Raw genomic sequence first — 8,352 nt, 5'->3', positions numbered from 1 at the left:
GGTGCTCCTAGCTGAGTGGGCTTAAGTCTCTTTGTGATGAATATAATTGACAACAGTCCTTGGGATAAAATACCTCTGAAAAGACTGTCAACTTGACTATATATAATGAGCACCATATGAGGCTGAGGATTTGGGAATAACTTTGAAATGTGTTTTTAATCTCAATTAACCGTTTATCTAAATAGGTTCTTGACTGTTAAACCATAAAGTATTTCTAATGTGTTAAGTTGGGCAGGATGTTACTATGTGCTGTGATTATTTCACACATCAGAACTTCATTATTATTTACCTTTGTATGGAGTATTTTGCATTTCTATTGTTTCCTTTTTATCATGACACTTCTGAGTCACAATATCTTCTTTTTGATAATCCCCGGACATATAGTAAACTAAGCCAGGAATTCCTTTGGGATTTAGGTACCTGTATAACCTCCATGTTACAAATGGGGCTGTGAGGCACAGAAGAGTGTATAAATGGGATGTATAGTGATATTGGGCTGCTCTAACCATGAGAAACAAAATCTAGATCTTCTGAATGATTGTCGTGATTTGGAACAGCCACACACCATAACTCTTTTCCCTTTAATTGGTTCATCAATGAGTGTCCCAGAGCTTTACTGCACCAGACCTAGGCATCTGTCCTGTAAATTTAAAACCAGGGAACTTACATAAATGTAGGGGACTTCTATATAATTATCTGCTGAACTCTTCTGGCTTTGATTTTACAGCCCTAGTAGGAGATGATAAGCTTTACAGCTTTTCTGCAAGTCAGAAGTCTAATACTCTGGGAATGGGAAAGAGTCAAAGTAACAGAAATCTTGTTCCCTCCCAATGATTCTGGCATATTTATTGTGTTAGAGCAGCATATCATCCTCAAAGTCTCTAATGGCCATGCCTATGTGGAGTCAACTTAAGTTATACCAATTCTTCACCCACTCTCCTTGACCTTCTCATTATCGTTATTTCTGTCTGGTCTGCAGAAGGATTGCAGCTAAATAGTCATATCAATGTTACAGGTCACACAGACATTTACATTTTTGGTAGGAGATTGGAGAGAGGTTCAAGACCTCAGAGATGTAAGGCTATTTTAGATGACATAAATACTATAGCTAATCTTATGTCTTAAATATACATCATAGATTATTTTATTTATTAAAAGATCTTGTGATTATTTTTTTTCTAATCTCATGATAAACAAGGAGGGGTTTTTTTTTCTGGTAGATCCTTAAGTTAAATGAGAATATAGGAATATCAGCTTTCATTAAACAGAATACTTTTCAAAGCTCAAAATTATACAGAAATCCACAAAAAATGGTAACAGTAGCATACCATGAGCACTAATCTGAAAATAAAAACACCTCTGAAAGCTGTAAAGATTTTAAAAGTTTTTCTTGTTTGTTTGTTGGGTTTTTTTTAAGGTGATGTCATGATTTTTAACTTTGTCAGCTTGTTGAAATTGAGTGTCTTAATTTTCTTTACATCTCAACCTCCCTGAACTGTTTTTGCCAGCTGGAAACAACTGAAGACATTTTCCTCAGATACTCTTCCAGTTTCCCAACTTCAGAAACTGGAAGCAGAAAGATCAGAGTTTCCGTGAGCTTATCATCAACCTGCATCTTCCTTGTTCATCTTGCAATAATGACATCTCTCAGTCCAAAAATCTCAAATCTTAAAATAGTGTGCTCTTTATTACCTGTGTTACTTGTTTTTGTTTAGGGAAAAGAGATGACTTAGAGATATCTAACTACTCAAATGAGATTAAATATCAAGGGGTTTTTACTTCTGTTGGTGGTTTGGTGCTTTTTAAAAAAATCTAAGATCAACCTGATTGTTAGTAATGTTTTGGGCTGATTATAGTTCCCTTAATATTGCTTAATCTGTGGGATAAATTATAGATGCTGTGTATTCTCTAACTTATGATACCTGTTTGCGCTTCCTGTGTGACTAAGTGTGGGCTTGTCAAACATTTCCTCAAGGAAATGAATCAATAGTGTATGACACTTGGACACAGAAATACAACAGCACAAGTTCGTCTTCTCGCTTCCTCTTTCTTTATACTATATGATATTTGGGGAGAAGCTGGTAGCAGATATCTCTCATCTAATCCTAATTCACTCTTTCATTGATTTCCAAAAGTCTAAGGTAGAACAGTAGTATCTCAAGTTACTGAACACTTATAATAGTGTACTTGGATTTTTCTTTAGTTATAATAAAAAATTGATAGTTTACAGGCCTTGCTACTTTTTAAACTTTGAATGAGTTGTTGATAGAAAAGGTAAGGGAGTTTTTCCATCCCTTCAAACTTTTTGAACTTCTATCTGCTTCTGCTAATAATAACAATTTTCTGTGTGAGAGATGGCTTTCGCATTTAGTAATACAAATGGGAGCATGGTATTCTCACAGTAAGGCATATTCTCAGAAGAAAGTCTGAACTAAAAAGACATTTCAAAAAGCTAAGACAAGGCAGAAATTTTCTATTTAAGGATAGAATCTGTGCTCCCCAGGCGTTACACAGTTCACATGTAGAATATATCACCACAGGGACTAGAAATTGATTTCTTGTTTTTCCTATTTGCCTTTCTAAGTTTGTGATACATGGCCTAACAAGTAGTTTTCCTGTAACAGGGAAGCATAGTTAATTTGTCATTAAATAATCTAATCCCCAGATAGCAATGAGCCAAGGAACACGTGAGTATTTTCTATACCAACTCACAGTTTATTTTCCCTCTTATCGTAGATTTTGTGTAAATTAGGAGAAATAGTCCTACACTTAGCCCAAAGATTGAGAGTCAGTGATTGAGGATTTCATTCTTTGTATCCTCTGGTAAATCATCTGTATTTATTATGCATCACAACCATTAAACAAGGTGCCGAATTCAGCTTGGATCATGTTGCTTCATGTCTGCGTATAGCTTATTTGTTCGGCAGACAGCTGATTTACATGATCAAGAGTGTTTGTAGCCTGCCATATAAATTTGTAGCTGGGGACTGGGACTTCTAATGGGTCTCTTTTCATCACGAGGACACGTCAGTACTTCTTCAGGTTACCGCGTGCCATGTGTAGCTGGTCAGTGGATGACTTGGTGCACACTAAGAGCAGCTGTGCACAGGCGCTGCACTGAAAATGTCTGAAAGGAGCAGGCAGCAAACCTGATAGAGTTGATTATTCTGAAGGAAGTATTAGATCTGACAAGTTTGGTGATAATAATAATTAGCTGTCCTACTGGGTTGCTGTGAGGTTTAATTCATTAGTAAGTCTTACCCTGTCATGTGAGTGTAACTCTTGATTTTGGCTGGGAAATTTACGTTAGCTCAAGTCAGAGGAGGATTAGATTGTGTAGCTACAAATCAAATAACTGGGCAGAAAGTACCTATTTCAGACACAAAGCGTTATAAAAATTTCTCTTGTAACATCAGTAACAGTAAGAAAATACAGTAGTTTCTCTTCTTGGAAGATACAGGATGTCACAAATAGTTTGAACTCCAGATTTATGGCATTAGTTTGAAATAAAACATAATAAAGCAATCAGAACACTTTTTCTCTCAGATGGTTAGCCTTGTAGGAGAACACTGCCTGCCTACTTTTTTGTAGGTATATGTGGTTAGAAATGATTGTGAAATATGATCTGTGAAAAGTTTTATTAGAATGTGTTAAAAAGGTGTGTGACAAAAACTTCCTCCTCTGGCTGAGGTTTGGGACATCTGTTCTTTTAACTCATATACATATTTTCCTAGAAGCCAAAAATCAATATGAAACCCAAATGCAGAATTCTCTTTGTAGCAGGAAATGTTTACTTTGTAATTTATTTCCAGCCTTAGAAGAAGCTTTCTAAAGATGGCTTTTTCTTATATTTTTCAACAGTATGGTAGCCTTGCAGATGCTGTTCTATTGAATTTTATTGCCGGTCTACCAACACAGGAAGGATCAGTTACTGAATAAACAGTCTATTTGTAGTTTTTCCTGGGAAACACCTCAACTTCAGCTCTAGAACTGTATTTTTAAAGGGAATCCTGAGCTCAGCCTATAGCAGAAGATTCATTCTGCTGAAAATAATTTGATTAAATTATATTTGGCTCTATGGGCTGAATGCCGTTCTAAGGCCTTTCTTTTAATCCATCATGTCTGACTCTATCACAGCAGCTCATCACTGCTCTCTGCAGCACCCCATGGTGTGGCACCTGCTATGTTGACTGGTATTTCTACCTTTCTCAGTAATTACATGTGAATGTAACGGTTGCATAAGTATCCTAATTTCTTGATGAGTGATTACTACTATACCTTGTTGGTGTGTTATTTTTGTTCTTCTTTTTAAACCCACAGCCAGATGAACTTGCTTTGATGAAAGAACATAGCACTACTGAAATGTAGTCAATGTCACTTAATGACTTTTATTTCCTATAGCTTTCTGGGTTTTTTTGGCAGATGATGACCAGGTTTATCTTTAAATAATGCCATAAAAAATTGTCCATCTCTCAGAAATTTAAACAAGGTATTATATCGTTTACCTATTTTAAGGGGCTGTTAGTAGTGCAAATGGTTATAGTCCCACTGATAGTGAGGGTGCTGTAAGGATTCCCTCTGAGAATTAAGCTCACGTATTTGTATTATATGCAAAAGAGTAGCTTCCAATTACCATAATGATGAACAGACCTGAAATTTAGAGAAGTAAATACTCTTGGTTTATGTGTCCAAATTATCTGATAAAACTAGGTACGGAATTTTGTGAAATCATATGCAAAATATGGCCTTTTACAATTGTGTTAAGTGATTGCTTTGGGGTTTTTTTTTTTTTAACTTCTAATGAGAACTTTCTATAGCTTACTATCCAACAGAATGATACAATAAAGTGTATGTTTTCCATTGGCATTTTATTTTCAGCTTTTTAAACTGGGTACTATGGGGCAATATTAATAAAAAAATGAAATTATCAAGTTGAGGTCATGATTCAGAGTACATTGAAATTAGTGGATAATTCTCCAAGTTCTTCATTTATGTGAAAAAAACCTTAAAACTCATCCTTAAGCTCCTTTGGCTTATATACATATTTTAAATATTTTCCTGAGCAGGTGTTGATCTGAATGTTTGGACTTTAGTCTACTGCAAAGAACAAATAATTGTGTTCATATATGTTGAAAAATAAAATAGATATTTTTGTGGTTTACTAATTTAAGTTGTTAGTGTCTCAGGTAAAGACATTTAAAATGTGATTTATTTTAATAGCATCACTTAACATGATTTGATCTCCGTAGGAGGAAGGCAGTTCATTACTGAGCTCTCTATTTCTCAGCTGGCTCCACCACTTTACAGCACAGTAGTGTTTGTCTTTTTACTAGGTCATTGGTTTCCACAGTAGGTCATACTTTCTGCTAAACAGCTCAGCCTCCTATGGAGGCAGAATCTGTGACCTTCTAAGGCTTCCTAGCTTGGGAGATGTCAGGTCTGTGTTAAAAGAATAACTGTTTAATCAGAGGAAAATTTTCACTGATGAAGTGTTAGGACATACAGATCATTTCAAGGAAATTTCTAACCTCAGTACTTCGCAGGAAAGTACTTAGCACTATATTGTTGAAAATATACGTATTTTTATATAGAATACTGACAAATAAACAGGTCCTTTCTGTATCTCCAATGCTGTTTGCAGGTGTCTGAGGTTAATTGTATTTTTTGCGTTTGTGTGAAGTCAAATTCTGTGGAACAGAAATGGAAGGAAAGATTTCTTTTTCTTTCTTTCTGCAAGCTTCAATGTCTGTTCATGATATATTTTCCATATGACCTTTCAAATTTTACTCAATAATTTTTTTTAATGAACAGAAAGACTGTTAGAAACCTTTTCCCTCCCTACCTCCACAGTGTTGGTTGTTTTTTTTGTTGTTTTTTTTAGTGTGTGGGTTGGGTTTTTTTAATAGAAAATAGCCTTTAATTAAGCAAAACTATGGGGAAGAGGAAAATTAGATCCCAGATTACATTCCTCAATTTTGTGTGCAGTGTTATTTGTCTTTCCTTTCCTACTTTTATATGACCCTTTCTAACATACCCTTTAATTAGAAAGGGTGAAATTTAATTTCTTTACAGATATAATCTGTATGCTATTGTAGATCTATGAAGTGGACACCTTTGTATTTACCAGATACATATAGCAATGTGATCCATCCTCTATTTTCATGTGTTTTCTTTATCAGTTGATACCAATAATTTAGAAGAAGAGTTTTTTACCTTATCTGCTGGAAACTGACTCTATGAAATGGTGAAATTAATCTGCTCTTCTAATCTCCTCTACATCTGCAGTTGCTTTTTCATTTGCTGCATTACATTACAAGCACATCTTTCTCAGATATTAAGTGATTTCACAGCTAAGTGCTTGAAGCAGCAAGAGCTTCTTACAAACCTTTTCAGAGAACCTTCTGCCTCTGAACTCAGACAAATAAAAAACCCTACAAAACCAAATCAAACCCCCAAAACCAAAACCACAGCCCACAAATGAGTTTCTTATTTTTGCTGTTTTATACTGTGATAGGGCATTTGTCCACATTAATTGAAGAAATGCAAAAGCAGTAAAAAATAGGTCCCTTATTCTGCAGTGCATGTTTCTCAAGGTGGAATGACTGAGAATCAGATGATTTTTAGGCACCTACAGTGGTATTTTTCCTTCAAAGAACAAAGAGTGTCTCAGTAGGTTTCCTAGGAAATTTACTTCAGTACTTACTGCTGCTTGTTCCCAGAAATATGTCAGACTGTGGTCACAAAAATTATCATTGCAGGGCCCAAGAGCACACCACCTCTTTCATTGCTAGACCCAGCTAGGTCCTCAAACCATGTGTTCAATTGCATATCTTCTCTGACAATTTATTCCAGCAACAATATTCAGAGTAAGTCGACCATGCATCTACCAGACTGGGATTTAAGTTAAGCAGAGCCCCTTCCACTCAGCAAGGTACACAAAAAGTCTTCATCCTTTTATATGCTGTTTTTCATAGTTGGCTCTCTAGTCAAAGATTCAGCCCACGTTGAATTCCCGTCTTTCTTTTAGGGGGTTCAAACCCACATCATCCTCCAGCAAAACATTTAGGGGGTGAAGAGTGAAATGAAGTTTTTCCTCATGTTCAGATGGACATTTGAATGTGCCCATTGCCTCATGTCCTGTCACTGGGCACCACTGGACAAAGCCTGGATCCTGCTTCTTTGCACCCTCCCTTCAGGCCTTTATATACATTGATGAGATCCCCCTTGCACCTTCTTTTCTCCAGGCTGGACAGCCCCAGCTCTCTCAGCCTTTCTTCATAGGAGAGATGCTCCAGTCATTTTAGAGGCACTGCACTTTCCAGTATGTTCATCTCTCTCTTGTACTGAGGAGCCCAGCACTGGACCCAGCACTCCAGGTGTGGCCTTGCAAGTGATGAGCAGAGGGGAAGGATCACCCCTCTCGACTTGCTGGCAACACTCTTCCTAATGCAGCCCAGGATGTTGTTGGCCTTCGCTGGTGCACTTTGCTGGGTCATGTCCAACTAGGTGTCCACCAGGTCATTTTCTTGCAAGCTGCTTTCCAGCTGGTCGGCCCCCAGCATATACCGGTGCATAAGGTGGTTCCTCCTCTGATGCAGGACCTTGGACTTCTACTTGCTGCAGTTCTTGAGGTGTGAACCCATTTCTCCAACCTGTAATTCTCAGAATAGGTTTGTGGATTTGAGCTGCCATCTGATTCTCCTTTCCTTTCCCACTTTTATCTGAACGGGGCAGCCTAATTATATCTAATCAGAAAGTTATTTGGGGAAAAATGTTCTCAATAAGCCTGTAATTTTGCAGAAAATAATTCAAGAAATCCAGACCAGAAAGGAAGACAGGCTGTTATTGGCTTTGTAGCCTAGTGGTTAGGGTGTTTTTCTGGGTCACTTGCTCCAAAACCAGCTCAGTAGAGCACAGGCTCTTCCAGCAGCCACAGCCTTCCCTTTGGCACCTGTGAACCCCGTGACACCTGGCTGGGAAGCAGGTTTTCACACCAAGATTCAGACACCAAAAATTTGACATTTCAATTCTGTGTTACAATATGAAAATTCATTTACAGAAATTTTCACACACCATCTATTAGAATTACGGGTGGATATTTTTGAAAAACAAGCCTAAGCATAACAAAAAGATAACTCTGTCCAAAACAGTACATCTGTTCTCAATTTCTTTTCTTGATCCAGGAAACTTCTAAGGCTAAAGTATCTTCTTTTACCTTTGGCCCTAAATGGGGGGTGGACTGAGCAGATTATTTTGCAATCATATCAATTCCATAATTAAATATTGACCTATAAAGGACATTTGAAAACTACCATGTGTTTTGATTCCTTTTGTGGATTCTCTCTCCCTTTT

This window comes from Haliaeetus albicilla, chromosome 6 (assembly GCF_947461875.1).
Source record: "Haliaeetus albicilla chromosome 6, bHalAlb1.1, whole genome shotgun sequence".
Classification (NCBI taxonomy): Eukaryota; Metazoa; Chordata; class Aves; order Accipitriformes; family Accipitridae; genus Haliaeetus; species Haliaeetus albicilla.
This window is presented reverse-complemented; position numbering follows the sequence as displayed.